At 27.8% G+C, this 16658-nt stretch overlaps 1 protein-coding gene across 1 annotated transcript in view; it reads right to left on the bottom strand.

Moving 5' to 3' along the window:
* The window catches only part of LOC132943702 (uncharacterized), a 263660-nt gene that overhangs the window by 139686 nt on the left and 107316 nt on the right, over positions 1-16658 (bottom strand). The window lies entirely within an intron of this gene.

Here is a 16658-nt window from a genome sequence, read left to right on the forward strand (position 1 = left end):
ATTTCCAGTGAAGACAACTTATGAAAACCCTTGTATTAAATTATCAGGAACATTTCAAATACCTATAAATATCACAAAAGGAGCAAAAATATATAGAAAATTATAATTTATAGTGTCATGTCTATTAAATACTTATAATATGAGTATATAGAGAATATTTCAAGTCACTGCAGACGCACACAACTAGCTACTACTATAATAACCCACTGTACATAACTATTGTAATAACACTTAATTTCGGTTATGATTAATACATCAAAATATCAAATTATTTTTATAAACAAAAACAAAGCTATAATAATAATATACTTTCAACAGTCAACATCCCCAGCTGTACTAATAATGGATTTAAAAACCTTATTATGATTTATTAAAGGTGTCTTTGACGGCGAAAGACGAATGAAAATAAGAAAGAGAGAGAGAGATAGAGTGAGAGGGAGAGAAGGAGGGACATGAAATAAAAAAATGTTGAATTAATGCAGTTGGCGTGGACTAGCTAATAATAAAATTGAGAATAACGATAAATTACAATTATATTATATACTCAGACCTCAATTCATATTGGCTTATATCACGTTCTCCGCATAATTGAAAAGCAAAAAATATAACTAATAGTGATAATAATAATCAAAAAAAAAAAATTTTTAACATTTGCAAACAACACAACAACAGCCCATTTTTTTTTTTTTTGTTCTTTTAGATTAGGTTTGTTTTTTCTCATTTTTTTCCTCGAGCCCTCTGATGAGGTTAACTCAGAGCTCGTTACAGAACCCTGCGATGTTTAATAGTCTTGGCAACGGATCAACCATACGACTCGGCCAAAATAACGTTAACGCATTGTAGTATTTTTTCTCTACCCTCCTCCTCCTATATTCTTGCTATACCCGCATCCGCTACGGCTAAGGTTTTATACGTGAATGTACTCGTACACCCAAGCATATACTCGCATATTAGACACATTATTATGAATCTAAAGGAATAGCAGAGTGAACCTACAAAGAGTTAACGAGACGACAACCTCTAGGCTATAATATGGTAGCACATTTAATTAGTTTTTCCATCAACGAAATTTTCGGTACCTATATAGTAAATAAAATAGAAAAAAAGGAGAAAATTACACTTTTATATTATTATAGTCTTGTACCTACTCTAGTAAATTATAGTAGGTATACCTATATAATATATTGTTGGTATTGCCTCCAATTCAAACCGGGTTATTACCGCTCTATATCTATGCTATGTTCGATTCATTTAAGAAGATCCCCCAAAAAACCACTCACTTTCTAGCAGAATATAATTTATACTTTTATCTTTATATAAGTATTGAATTAGTCGAGGAAAAATGTTGACTATTTTGTAATTAGTTGTGACAGATTTGGAATGTGTACGAAATTAATTACAATAAATGGTAAATTGTTAAGTAATAAATTATTAACTGGCTGAATAGACGCATAAACTTTATAGTTTTTAAATATATATTTACTTTATATTCAGGCACCCACACAAACGTTTAATTTTATCAGATGCTTAAACGATGTTATTTATTACATTCGATTATGCATACATGTATAAATAACGATATTCGTTAATCGTAGGTAATATTAACGTAAGTATTTTGGCATTTTTCAAACTTTTTTTAAATGTTTTAACAGTTGAAAATATTAAATAAATGTGTTCAGAAATATGATAAATCATAAATCTCAAACTTTTTACAAACTACTTGATTTTAACAATGTAAAATAAAAGAAATAGTAAAAATAATTTTAAAAACAATTACTGATTTTGGATACATTTGTCTAACTTGGATCTTAAACTTTGATATAATATATCAAAAGAGATTTATTTCATGTCATAATTTAAATATTTGTTTCATCTTGTTTACTTTTTCGAAAGTGTTTTGAATTATTTACATGTTTTTCGACATTCCGTAAGAGGGTTGAATACAGAGTAGACTTCTTGAATAAGACAACAAGTTTAGTGGTTTATGGATATGTTTAAAATTACCACTTTCCAATGTATCCCAATAGCATAATTTGAAAAAAAATATTTCCAGAAGTTTAAAACATTGGGCAATAATATGATAATAATACTCTATTGTAAAATTATAATTATAAATGCTTACATTGCATAATAAGTAGGTAGTGCGTACCTACTATAAAGTATAAACTATAAAGTTAATTACCAAGGAAATAGGTAGGTAATAACATTTTTTGTGAAAATAAATCAATCATTGTGTTTCTATTATTTGTGAGTCCATCATCAAAATATGCTTCAAACATCAACAAAGGGTAGTTTCTGGATCTAGTTAGTACTTGGGGGATCCAAAAATAAAAACGATAGAAGTATTTAATTATGGACTTTTAGTTTTTTTATTTTTGATATACATTGATAGAATTTTTTTCTATGTAAAAAAAGCATGGACATCCAATACAAAGTTCCACGCAAGTTGTTCTTTCAACTAAAATTGTTTCAAAATATATTGACAAAATTGGTCAAAATCACCAAAATTATTTTATACTTAGTTAAATAATATTCGTGTTTATATAATTATATAAATATATCATATATTATAATATCATATTTAATATGATTAAATGTGTAATTTTAGTACTTAAGTCTTCAAAATTAATTACAAATGTCTATAAGTTATTCTTACTAGAATTAAAAAAAAAGTGATTGAGTTACATTAAAAACCGAAATTGCCTAGAATCTAAAACAAATAACTAATATCAATATTATTGTTAAATACAATTATTTAAAATCACTCATGGTAAATAATATGAATAAATCATAAAATATCATTGGAAGTAGAAGCTTTACAGTGCGCACCGTCTATGCTCAGAATAGTTTTTACTTTAGTATGCAATGATCACCATTGAATTTAAATTTACCTCATCAACTACAACAGTGACTTACGAAATTACGAGATAACATTGAAATTTTCTAAACTTTAATGAACTTCCCTGTTTTATTTATTTATTTTTTAATTGTAGAGACAATTCTAAAATTATCTATGTCACTAATATCTAACGTTGTCATTGTAGGTACAATAAAAAAATGCATGTTGCATGTATTCAAATTGTTAATACTATACTAAAATGCACGTAGTTCTTTTAGTTTAAACACGCCATTTGATTATAATAATGGGAATGGCTGAAGGTAAAATGCAATATTTACACACCAAATAACTAAATAAGCTACCCCATGTGGAGTTATATACTTACCTATATTCCACGGAAAAAAGGTCTAAACAAACATACACCACACGTTTCCACTGAACTACTGAAGTATGTAATAATGCCAGCCCATGTGACAGAAAGAAGATTTAAAAATTTAAAACAGGTATTATCTGTGTTTCATATTTTTTATAATACATACAATTTTGGTATAATATTTGTATCTTTATACACGTATTTTTATTCAACAGATTTATATTTTAGTTCAAGTTGCATTATAATATAAAGTACAAGCAAGGAATCATTTGTTTTTTTTTTTACTTTATGTTAATAATATAGTATTTACATAAATTATAAATGTAATTTTATTTATCCATAAATCTTATAGGTTGTGTTGAATTTTTATTTATATACATTCGTAATTTAGACAATCAAAATATATTATAATAAAAATTTATTTTAAAAAAATATAAATTTTAAAATCTTATAAGTCATTATTATAGTTGTTACTAGTCTTGTTATTATACTTAGGTATACGATATTAGTATGCATATCATGGTTTTAGAATAATTTGAATTTATTATATATATTATATATATATGAAAACAAGATCATAAAAACAGCCAATTTTTTAATTGTATTTTTTATGGATTTTATTAATAATTGGTAAAAGTTTCAAATCTCTAACATTGATTCTTTTTAAATTATAGCAATTCAATCAAAAATTGATTTTTTAATGGAAAACGAATGTGGCGTAAATTGGAGCGCTTTCCAACTGTTATTCCTTGTGAAAACGTGTTAAAACCAAATAATTAATGATCTATTTAAAGTAGGTACAATCAATAACCAATTTTCTACTGAGAAATATATGGTAAGTATGACGTGGTGATTGGATTATAAATTACCCGAAAATTATCATGAACGTAAGATAATATTATGACACATCACGTTATAACATGCATAGTTTTTCTCAGTCTACAATAGTTAGGTACCAATTGTGAACGATAGTTAGAAAATCATAGTATAAATTCTACTCCAAAATAATTTTAGCAAGTGATATGTTCTCTGGGGTTTTATTATTTGATCTGACGTCTGTATATGGTGCTATGGATGTGGACTTGTGGCAATAGATTATTTTGATGTTTGGCGGAAAGAACCTTCATACATGTTTAACCCAAGTCCGGTTCGATTTGTCTCGCAATACATTTTATTATGTCGGTGCGATAACCACGTATGCCCCGATTATATACATCTATAGTGTGTAAGTATAATATTATAACTTATATTGTAACAATATTATGTACACTAGGGTGGTCCCAGTCTATAAGGTATGAATTTCTAATTATGTCTTTTCTTAAATTATACTTTTCAATAATATTTGAATACACTTAAAAACGATGTACAAGAAGTTCCATGTGAATTGAACAAGGTAGACCCGTGCCACAAAAGAGTTGAAATTCTCTATATCTGTTTTTTTATGAAAATAGCATATTTTTCTTAGATTTTAAGCATAGTATATTAAATAATGGTTCTATAAAGCAAAAAACGATAATACATAATTTGTTAAGAAAAATATTTTATATTATTTATAATATTAAACATTTTTTCATAAACTTAATATTTATCTCGAACATTATATTTAAAAAATAATAATTACACAAATCTTGCAAAAAAAAATATTATTTATTTTGTCGAAAAGTAAATATTAACATTAGACTGTTAGTAAAAATATATTTGTTGATATAAAATTACGCTAAATATACCAGGACACCGATAACGAGACAACATTTTGTGAGTTTGCAAGCCCGGTCCATCTACAAAGTGCTTTAAACAACCAAATAGAGGAAATATTAATTTCATCACATCGAAACTTGCATCTGCATAAGATAAATGCAAGCTTAGCGACAGAGATGCCGTTCACATTTTAATTTCAACAGCAGAAGCATTAGGTGAAGATGTTAATAAATTAATTATAAATAGAACATCAATTCGAAATACACGTTTACGTTTTCGAAAAGAGCGCGCGCAGAGAATATCCGTACACCGTTTTTACTTTATACATTACTTTACACCCAGAAAATTAAAACACTTGAATTATTCTTCTTTTATATAATTATAGCAAATTAGATGAAATAATAATATAAAACAAACATTGAAAAATAATATAACGGTAAGTGGGTAAAACGAGATAAGCCACATCTGGATCATGTTTCGATTATAATAGTTTATAACGCTTGATTGTAGACAAAAATATTATCTACGTACCAAATTAAAAATTATACTAGTATACCTATACATTTATTGTTTATAGAAGATACCCATAATAAAGATTAAATAGGTTTAAGAGGAATGTGAACTGCATTTAGTGGCTTGGTGTGGCGCAGTGCGTACACTCGACTGCGGAAACGCACCGAGTGTACGTATCGGCCGACGATGCTAGTTACCGGATGGGTGACCGCAAGGGATTTTTAGCAACGAAACCTTGCCCCACATACAAAACGTATTTTCAACCGTTCCTTTTCCTACTATCAACCTGCAAACAAACAAAATAACCAACAGCTAATGACCGAAGTTGCCGGCTCAAGCTCAATAAAAAAAACAGCATTTAATAAAATATCTTTAAAAAAAAAACATAATATTATCTTATATAATATTTATCTATACCTACTTTTATAAAAAATAATTAAAATATATCACTTAATTGATAATTTTAATTGGATTTACTATAATATGAATCCATATACAATTGGTATCTTATAATATTGTAACGTATTAGCTAAAACCATAAATAATAATGTATGGGTAATCAATCAAATTTTTCTGTCAAATAACAGTTCAAACAAATATAGGTGGTATTTTTTTTATAACAATATTCAATTTTGGTTGTATAAAATGGGCATGGAAAATTAGAAACATCAAAAATATTATTAAATGAATATTAAGACATTTCGTCATTTAATAATTTATAACTATTTAGCATACTATTTACTTGTTGTTATTGTCTTATCACACGTGACGTTTTCAGAAAATATAATAAGCACGCAATATCGACTGTGACCGGAAAACGAGGCTGCTCAAAAATCTTATGCTATAGTGATCGGAAGGTTCATCGCCGGATTCACATCATCGAGGAGTCAAGTTTTACGCTTGTCCTGTACTCCTGTACCTATCTACGTCATAAGTCGTTCAACTATAGTTCAATGGATTATAATTATATAACACAATTCACAACACAAACGCAAACGTTACTTTTTACCCTTAAAATAGGTATATGTTAATAACAAAGGGTACCTCTGTTAATTTAGTTTAAAAGGGAAAGAATTAAAACGTTATACGAACATTTTTTTCAAAACCTAGCCCTGAATCTCATACATAATTTATTTCAATATTTTAGATTCTAAGCGGAGCGGAGCGATGAATGTATTGATTTTACAATGATGTGTGTTTTTTTCATTTTTGTTTTGTTTTCGTGTCTGTCATCACGGTTTGGGGCAGTAAAACTGCTTCGATTTTTTTCAACAGTATATTGTTCGATGAGAAAGTGAATATAGTTGGTGCATTCGTGAGGTAAAATTTTAAAATTCTCAATAGTTTTCAAAAGTGCCGGGAAAACAACATACAAATTAAGGAAAAACGGGAATTTTCACGCAAAATCGGTTTTACACAAAATCATTTGGTTTTTGGTGTAACTCTAAAAAAAAAATTAACGTATATACATGAAATTTTCATTGGTTGTTTATATTTGCATTTTATATACAGGATAACATTTTAAAAATATTTTTATTTGTTTTGAACTGTTTAGGAACATTTTCTGTTTCCATTTGTATTAGTCTTTTTTTCTATGAATGTCAATAAAACTTTATTTGTTGGGTAAAAAAGCTTGAAAATTTAATACAAGGCTCCCACTATATTGATACAATAATATTTGAAAATTATTAAAATTCTTAGTTAAAGTTTTTATTTATAATCATTTAAAGTTAAAATATATTTAAATTAGCAAATTATTTTGAGTTGAGAATTTCTAGAAATTTTTCTTTTAAATCTAAGATTTTAAAATGTAATACAAGATTCCTCATAAGTTTGTCTACCTTAATCAAAAAAGAAAAAAAAATGGCTACAAGCAAATCAAATAAAATTATTATGAGCGTTTGAAATTTATATTTTTACGATATTGGACATTCACTCGATTTCTCATGTAGCGGTTTTGTTATTTTATTGTTATTCAAAAACAAATAACTGTAGGTACATGAACATTTTTCTGAATGTTTACATTTTCATTTTCTATACACTATAAAATTTTAAAAATATTTTGACTCTTTTTGAGCTGTTTACGGACATTGTCAGTTTTTTTTCTATAAATATCAATAAAATGTTTTTTGTTGGGTAAAAAAGCGTGAAAATTTAATGCAAGGCTCCTGATATATTGTTACAATAGTAGCTGGAAAATATTAAAAATAGATAGACACAACTTTTTTTTATAAGCATTTAAAGTTCGAATTTTGACACAATTTCATAACATGACAACTCAAACCCATTTTATAATTGAATTATATTTTTTTACATTATTATACAGTAAATTATTTAAGAATAAGAACTATATTATATTGTTTAATTAAAGCATCTAGGTATTATGTAGTTTATTTTTGATGTAAAAAAGAAAATATGGAACTAGAAGTAATGCACATTGTAAACTAATTTAAAATAAGTATAAAAATGAGTTTTTTTAGAATACACAATACACATTTATATAGTAATCACATTTTAACCATTTAAGAGTTACAATTATTTAATAGAACGAACCATGCAATGAATTGTACAAGAACGTGGTGGAAAGGTTCTTTTCTTTATACAAATTATATAGGTACTCAAGTCTGCAGCTTGCAGGTCTCCTGATTGTACTAAGTTATAACGGAATTGATTTAACCGTGAAAAATAAATTAAAATAAACAAACAGCGTGTTCGGGTTTGGGGGTAGTGTTGGGAAAGAGTGCTGGGATGTGGTGTAATTAAATTTGTCCGTAAAGTAATCTGAGAAATGTTACCTACTGTCAGGGATGTCGTATTACGTTTAACCTGGAACTTAATAGAAAAGTCGTCAATGAATAAAGTTCAAAAAAAAAAAACCATCAACTCGTGTGACACACAGCTGAGTAGATTAATTATTAATGAATTGTATTGAGACTACCATTGAAACAATATCCATATATTGTGTGGATATTTGTATTCATGTAATATGTAAAGCGTAATAAATGTGTGGTTTATATATTATTATGGGGGCAATAACGAGTTGGAATTTTTGGCTATGTCGGCATTGCCAGAGATAAATCAATTTCGGCGGAGAGGGCTTCGCGCAACCGGCTATATACTCTGATAGGGGTCTCATAAATTGTCCGGAAGGGTCGTTTTTGGTGTCAACTTCATGTTCAATTGCACACCCCCCTTATATGTCGTGCGTACAGCGTGCACTGATTTTTCGGGTATCATGCGTACTATATTAAATTAATGTCGATTGAACGAATGTCAAACGTCGGCACTGTAACACTGACCGTCGCGATCGTATATAATATTATAGCGTATATCAGCAAGAATTATTAAACCATAAATGACTAATAATATTGTGTATGCTATACGCCATAATTAAGTTATGGGTAATTAAATGGTACCTAATATTATAGTATCAATATCAAAGAAATCCACGCACAATACAGTCGTGACCGAGTGTTAAGAACTCGCCTCGCTTTGGTCACGATATGAGTGTATGACACCTGTTAGTTATGTCAGTTGTGTTGTAATAATATCACATTTTAATCCAATAATAAATAAACAAGTCATTCAAATTACAATTCTAAATAAAACTCATTAAAAATAGCACTTGCATACATTTTTAACGTGTTCGACAGTTACCTATTTGCAATACCAATAATACTAAAATACCAATTCTTCAATGTCCGCCATTTTCGAGAGCTTGTTTTATCAAAAATAGTATAGTTATGAATGTAGCTCAATCTCTTGGATGTGCAGGTTGAATAGTACTAATTGTTTTCCATTTTTCTATGAGTGAGTGATCTATGTCACTTTATATATGAGTGAGACCACGAATTAAGAACTACAAACTAAATTTAAACTATAAAGGACTTATAATCTCGTAAAATATGATAATTTATAATTAACTAAATAACTTATAATCAATAAATTACAATTATTAAGAATGATATATCAATAAACATGTTAATGAAGTATTATTCTAATAACATAAACAACAAAATAATAATACGTCCAAATTAAAGATACAATTAATTACGTAGGTACAAATCATAAAAGTACCTAGATAAAAAATAAATCAACGCTATCATTAGTAGATAAGTAACCTAACCTAACCTACTTGCAAATAGGTATATTATTATAGTGTGTATATCTTAATAACTATACTTATTTATCTCGATTATCGATGTTATAAATATAAAATTATACATTTAAAAACTCAACTTTGTATGATACAAAAACTTTTCCAATAAGATAGAAATAATGTCTTATGACAAACAAAAATAAAATATCCGGTGTATTCAAACGGCTTAACACAAGTCACATATATCAATATTTGGGGAAAAATATATTGGTTCTAAATGGCTTAAGTCTTTTTATAATCTTATGCCTTTTTGCCAACAAAAAGTACATTTTAGTGACTTAAGATATTTTAATATTCAGTAGGTATAACACAAAATGAAAAAATGGCATAAGAAAAAATAATAAATATTAATAAAAAAAATATGTCAAATATTGACCTAAGCCCTTCTTACATGGATCAAAAAAATGTTTTGTATTTAATACTATATATTATAAATTTTTTCTTGTACTAAATAAAGACATATAAATCGTGACTGTATAAATGTAAGTCATCTAATATATTATAATGATTAATGCTATTTTAATCTCATAATATTTTTATCTTAAAGATAGAACGAAATTCACTTTTAACATTTAACTATTTCAGATGAAATACCATTTTGCTTCAGTATTAGTACACATATAAATACAAGTAGATATAGGTATGGTATTATGTTAATGGTCTTAACATTTTAATTGGCGAAATTGAGTATATACGTATTATATGCACTAATGAATTTAAACTATATGCAGGGTATTATTATTCAACGATAGTTGCATTATAATTTATGATAAGTCCATATTTGTTGACAAACGAATATTTACGATGGTATCACTATATCAGTGTCAAAGCTAGAGTCTCAAGGTTCTTTAGATGTTGTGAGAAATTGAAATTTATAAAAAATCCAAGAACCACGAATTTTTATATCTGAGTTAATTTTCAAACAAGCATTGTCTGCACTCTCAATATTAATAGTAGTTTACGGGGAATCTAAAAATAATCAGCTATAATAGATAATTTTAGTGAATTTTGTTATCGCCATTCAAATTATTTAGCTTAGTCATTAAATATGTTAATATGTTTATATATTATTATTCGAATGACAGTAATATTTTTGCTACATAAGTCAAATTTAAATTTCTACAAAGTAAGTTTTTCAGTGATATATAATGATGAAAAAGCTCGGACAGGATATTAGTTTAACTTGTTCGGTTTCACCTCGGTGCACGATAGTAGAAAGCTTTGATAACAAATGAAAAAAATAATACATTTACCTGAAAAGGAAAGTGCTCACAAAAAAAGATAACATTCATAAATAAAAAAAAAAACATTATAACACCAACAAATTATTTGTTTTACTCAGAGTCTAAAATGCAAAGATTTTTTTTTTTCAGAATAAAAAGTGCAGGTACTATGATTAATGACTATAATACAGCAATATTGAATATATATTATATTGCAAATACGATGTATAAGATTATTTATAACATCGCAGTAAACTTTTATTTTTATCTGACTTATATCAATATAGGTATATTTTAAATAATAATTCATGAAAATAAATTATTTGTTTTTATTTTTTTAGAAACATAGTGTTTAGTTAAAAAACATAAAATTACTGTCTAATTAATAATAAATTATACTGTATGTAATGCAGGGCTATATTTGAAAAAAAAACGTTCAAAATGTGATATTATATTATAACGTTATTGAGTTATTCTATTTTTTGGTTGACTTCATATATTTAAGTTAATTTTATATGTATCTTTAGAACATTTTTACTTTTAAATTTATACATAACGTCATTGTTCTTTGATTACAAATGTTACATTATAATTCCTTTTTTCTGTCTTCATTATCGAAAACGTTAGTGGTACATATTTATAATATTGAAATACAAATAGAGATTATTGTGTAATATTATTACTACTCGTCGGCCATCGTAGATTGAGAATTGTCATCAATCAATCACCAGGATAAACTTTTATAGTAAGTTATACAAATTTTACCTATGTACTTATGACATTATTACATGTAAAGCTCATTCTACCAAATTATAAGGTCATCATGTACGTTAGTAAGAATCTTATAATTGTATAAGCAATACTAAAATATTAAGTAGACCGTATAGACCTATAAAATATATTTTTTAATGCATTTTAATTTTAAAGATTGAAATGTGAATACGGTAAAATAAATATTTGATTTGAAAAAATATCGAATGCCTATAATATATTCGTTAATTAAATTAAACAATACAATATCTTATACAAATACAATAATGCACTACGCATAACATATTTACAATATACGATTTTCTATACTTATATTTCTATAGAATATAGCTCTTTAAGAAGTTAATTTATTATTGTACTTATTTAACTTGTTATAGTCTAAGCTTTTATGCAATGAGTATTTAATATTTATATGTGATCATATTGTAGGATGTCTAATGAAACATGGTTCAACAGTAGAATAATCTAATAACCAATATGATTTCAAACGCATCAACACTATTTCGGGCCGGGATATATAGTTCATAAATAATAACATTACTTGGTTTATGAAAATAATTTATATTCTTACTATATCTTACGGAAAACGCATCGAAAACTCGTTCATGTCGGTGCCCATAAATAGTGTATTATACGCTAAAAGTTTAATCATACATTTTGTCAGAATATGTATGGTTGTAAACTAGTTTATATAGTACAAGTCAGAAATATAAAATACAAATGCGAAGAGATCGGACACAGAAAAAAAAACCTACTCGTTGGATTAATTAATAATGAACGTGGTCCTGGACATGAGTCTGTGGACTAAGAGAAATTGAGAGAGCCGTTACATGGCTGATTTGTTTTTATCCGTAGCGTGTTTATAAAGAGCCAAAGACGTTATAGAGACGGATCCTACATAATAATATTATGTACTGTGCTATTACGTCTATTCATCTACAGTATGTTTCGTGCCACACGAAATACGCTATTATAATATACTTAAATAGAATAAACTAGATTGCTATCATCCGATGTCCTCCATTACTCACAAATGAAGCCGCATCTGCAACCATGTCGTTACGGACTATGAACTCTCGAAGAATCACGAGACGATGTATGATAATATAATATATCTGTTGCACAACTTGCACACACGCGGTAGCGGATTTTTAACTTCACGTATTATCAGAAGTTCAAAATCTAGTTTATCTTGCATTATAATAACAATAATATACTTGTGAACGCCATTGACTTAAAGCTACGGTAGAAATGTCCGTAGATAATCAATAGGTATAATCTATTTATTTATCATGGATCTAATTCAAAGGTATGAGCTTAGATCATATAGAAATAAATAACATTTTGGTAAAAATCGAGTAGGTCATATTATGACAACAATAGGTACTGGGAATAAATCCAATCAATTTAATAAAACTTACCTGTCACCATTAGTGTTAGTATACTACGACTAAAGGGTAATAATACTTATATTCAAGTACTAGAGTAGGTACAAAATGATCACCCCATCAAAAATCCAAATCGCAATCAAATGTTTGTTTTATTTCTATATTTCAAATATTATTGTACAATCGTCTGTCGTGTTTATTGTCCACATGAACAAATCGATAAAATTCTTGATTTAAAAGTTTAATTTTGGTTCAGACATTTTCTCATATAACGTATAATTTGGTTCATACATTGTATGTTTAATATTATATTTAATCACAAAATGTAAATATTAATTATTATTATGAGAGCAGTTATTTAATCATGTACTCATAAAATAGATGTAGGTACCTATACGTTTGATCGTAACTTCATTATTGGAATGTTGGTATTTGAAAAATAATACATAAATATGAGAAAACTACTATGGAAATGGACTCGATGATAAGGTTTACTCAGGAACGAAATAGAGAAAACTCGTGTTGAAACGTGAATTGAATATTCTCAAATAGGATACTATAATAGGGTTTTTTGACTTGAGAGTTTTATTTTATATTTATATATAATATGATACAAGATGTCTCATGTAGTCATGTTTGTTCCAGCATCTCATTGTGCGCTTTACCTAAAAATCTACTAAATCCTTCAGTATTTGGATGAAAATCGGTTTTAAGAAACTTGGTTTTAAGTGCAATTCGGCTACGGCAATTCACAAAGATAAAAAATCTAGTTTGGATGTGCTTCAATATGGTTCGTGGGCAAATCGTTCTGCTGTGCGATAATGTATACATATATATTTTTTTTATTGCAGTTATTCAACGCCCCCCTTGTAAATTTTTAAAAATCTCACGCCTCCCTTAAATTAGAGTTTAGACCACTCTTTTTTAGTGATACAAAATAACTATTTAATATACAACTAATGACTTATTTCTTTTTTTCGTCTTTTTAAAAATAAAAATATAAAATATAAACCAACTTAATAATTAATAATTGGTATTATTTTATATTTTTGAATATAAATATTTTATATTAAACGATAGAAGTAAAATATTATTTGTAAAATGGCGTAATTATTTTGACATTAAAATGTTTGTTTTTCCTCGTTAAAATACATTGTCGTGAGCTCAAATTTCCACGCTTCTTTAAGTATTTTTTAAAGTGGGCATATATCGACACTAATTTTATGAACTGTAGGTAATAGTATAATAGGTACCTATATTTTTATAGTCAGTGAAGAGTATTGTGTGTGTACATACAATTATTTTAATTTTATAATAGGGGACTGCTGGCCAGTCTACGCTCCACTGCCGTCATTGTTGTTAAGCTGTGAGTACTTATCTGCAAATTTACCTTTCTTTCTGTGTTGATGGGAGTTATTTGATTTATTATTGTCTTGCTGTCATAAGCAGCAACACATAGTTGTTATTATTATTATAGGTACCTATAATCATTATTTTTTATCGGTCGATCCCAAAAGTCTATGTATAATAAATTATATTATACATTATGTTTACTTAATTATGCAAAAATGCAGCCAATTCCTGAATACCATTTTATTTCTTAGTTCTTCACACATAGGTACACATACACATACAACAACACACGGCGATCGAATTCACTTCTGTTAAGTTAATATACACGCATTACACATTTACATAAAACTCATACACACACATAATATACAAAAGCCTACCCACAGGACACATCAGTGGTATAGTGCGCGTGAAGTATTAAGGTAACCGGACGTGTAGCCTATGGCTATTTATTCGCGGCCAGTGCACTGCATTACAATATATAATAAGAAACCTCAAACATCGAACCCGTCAGATAATAAAAAAAAAAGAAAAGGAAATTTAAGGAAATTGCCATCACGGAAAATATAATTTATTCATGGATACAACGATGTATCTTGAATTTCTTGACATTCCACATATTCATGAACGTAGTGTCACTCATGATTCCTCGCGTCTACCATTGATAATGTGTTTGTTATTATAAAATCACGACCGAAGTCATTCTCTCACAAAATGTCAACAAAATATGTCGTTTAATGCGGTCATACGGCTACATTACACACGTTATAAATGTATGGTAATAAAAATAACTAAAATAACTAAAATAAACGATAGTCCACAGTAAAATACTTCGTATGTATATGTTATTCTAAAAGTCATCGTGAATATTTTGTAAGGTTCAATATGGATCTTACAAATTCACCTAAAAGTCACCACATATAATGTAAATATTAAAAACAATAATATATTGGTATACCTATTATAATACACTGATAACGCAAACGACGGTAGGTCGTAGAATTTAGAAATGTATAAATAACTATTATACACCTATACGTCTATTCATACAAGAAACTTGTGAATAATATAGGTGTGACATGATGATGTATTGATATACTATTATACCTATGTCTATCATTGTTAGAGAACCGAGCCGAACGAGGGGTGCAGAGAAAAATACCAGAACCAACCGCGTTTTCCTCAGACCGAATGACCGTCGACTGACGACGTAAATCATCATGGTTTCGCACTTGCGTACGCTATGTGGACCGCGGTCACCTAATTTATACCGCGGTTGAGGCACCCGGAGTCTATATGGCTTACGTCAAATCGAGTTCACAGTCGTGTTGTGTTCCGTATAATATACAACATGTAGCCATGTAGGTAATAAAATGTGGCCTGTAACACTGTGTATCTATATGGGAATATACGCGATGGTTGATATGGGGGCCGATGGATCCTCCACTTGACCTTTTTTTTATATATACTATGAGTTCGGGGAGCGAACTACCCTGTGATTTATCTTAGAAATAGTTTATTATTTATAAGTATTTAAAGTTTTGATGATCGGAATACCTCTTTCACTCTGTAGCACTTCACTCGGCGCATATAACATATTAAATACATATAGCTCAAAAACTACTCGTTTAAAATTAAATTACTACTTAAAGAAATACTCAAAAATATATTTTGCTTTGGAATAAGGAATTGAATATGCATGTTATTGTCCTCAAAACAACATTTAACATTTTTAAAATAATATTGTTTTTTAGTTATTTATAAAGTCACGTGAAAAAATATTATCAAAAACGTTTATAGTTTTTGAAATAATGAGTGTCTTACGTTAAACCGATAACCCGATAGGTACTATTTAATATTATGTGTAGTGTGTACCTATGAAAGTATATTTAATTATGCCTACAGGGCTTTTTGAAAATATATTTTGGCTGACTCAACTGAAGAGAATTGCTGACAAATGACACAACAGGAAATAACGATTAACGAACATTCACAAACGTTTAACATTTTTTTAACAATTCGTAAAATAAAATAACAATAATAGATACTAATGCCTTAGCTTAAAATGATCACAAATCTTATACAACTTAACAGAAACAGAAAAATAAATACGTACAAAACAAAATAATATTTTTGCTGAAATAATTAAACAATACATTTGAGATCAGAGCTATAAATATATTAAATTCGTTAATCAAGTAAATTAGATATTTAGATAAAATGTATTATTGTTTTTCACATTGTTCATTGAAAATATAGTATTATGCTTGTAAACAAAACAATTGATCCCTTGTTATCGTAGAGGACATTTTTGAAGAAGAAAACAACTGGTACCATTTTC

This window comes from Metopolophium dirhodum, chromosome 4 (genome assembly GCF_019925205.1).
Source record: "Metopolophium dirhodum isolate CAU chromosome 4, ASM1992520v1, whole genome shotgun sequence".
Classification (NCBI taxonomy): Eukaryota; Metazoa; Arthropoda; class Insecta; order Hemiptera; family Aphididae; genus Metopolophium; species Metopolophium dirhodum.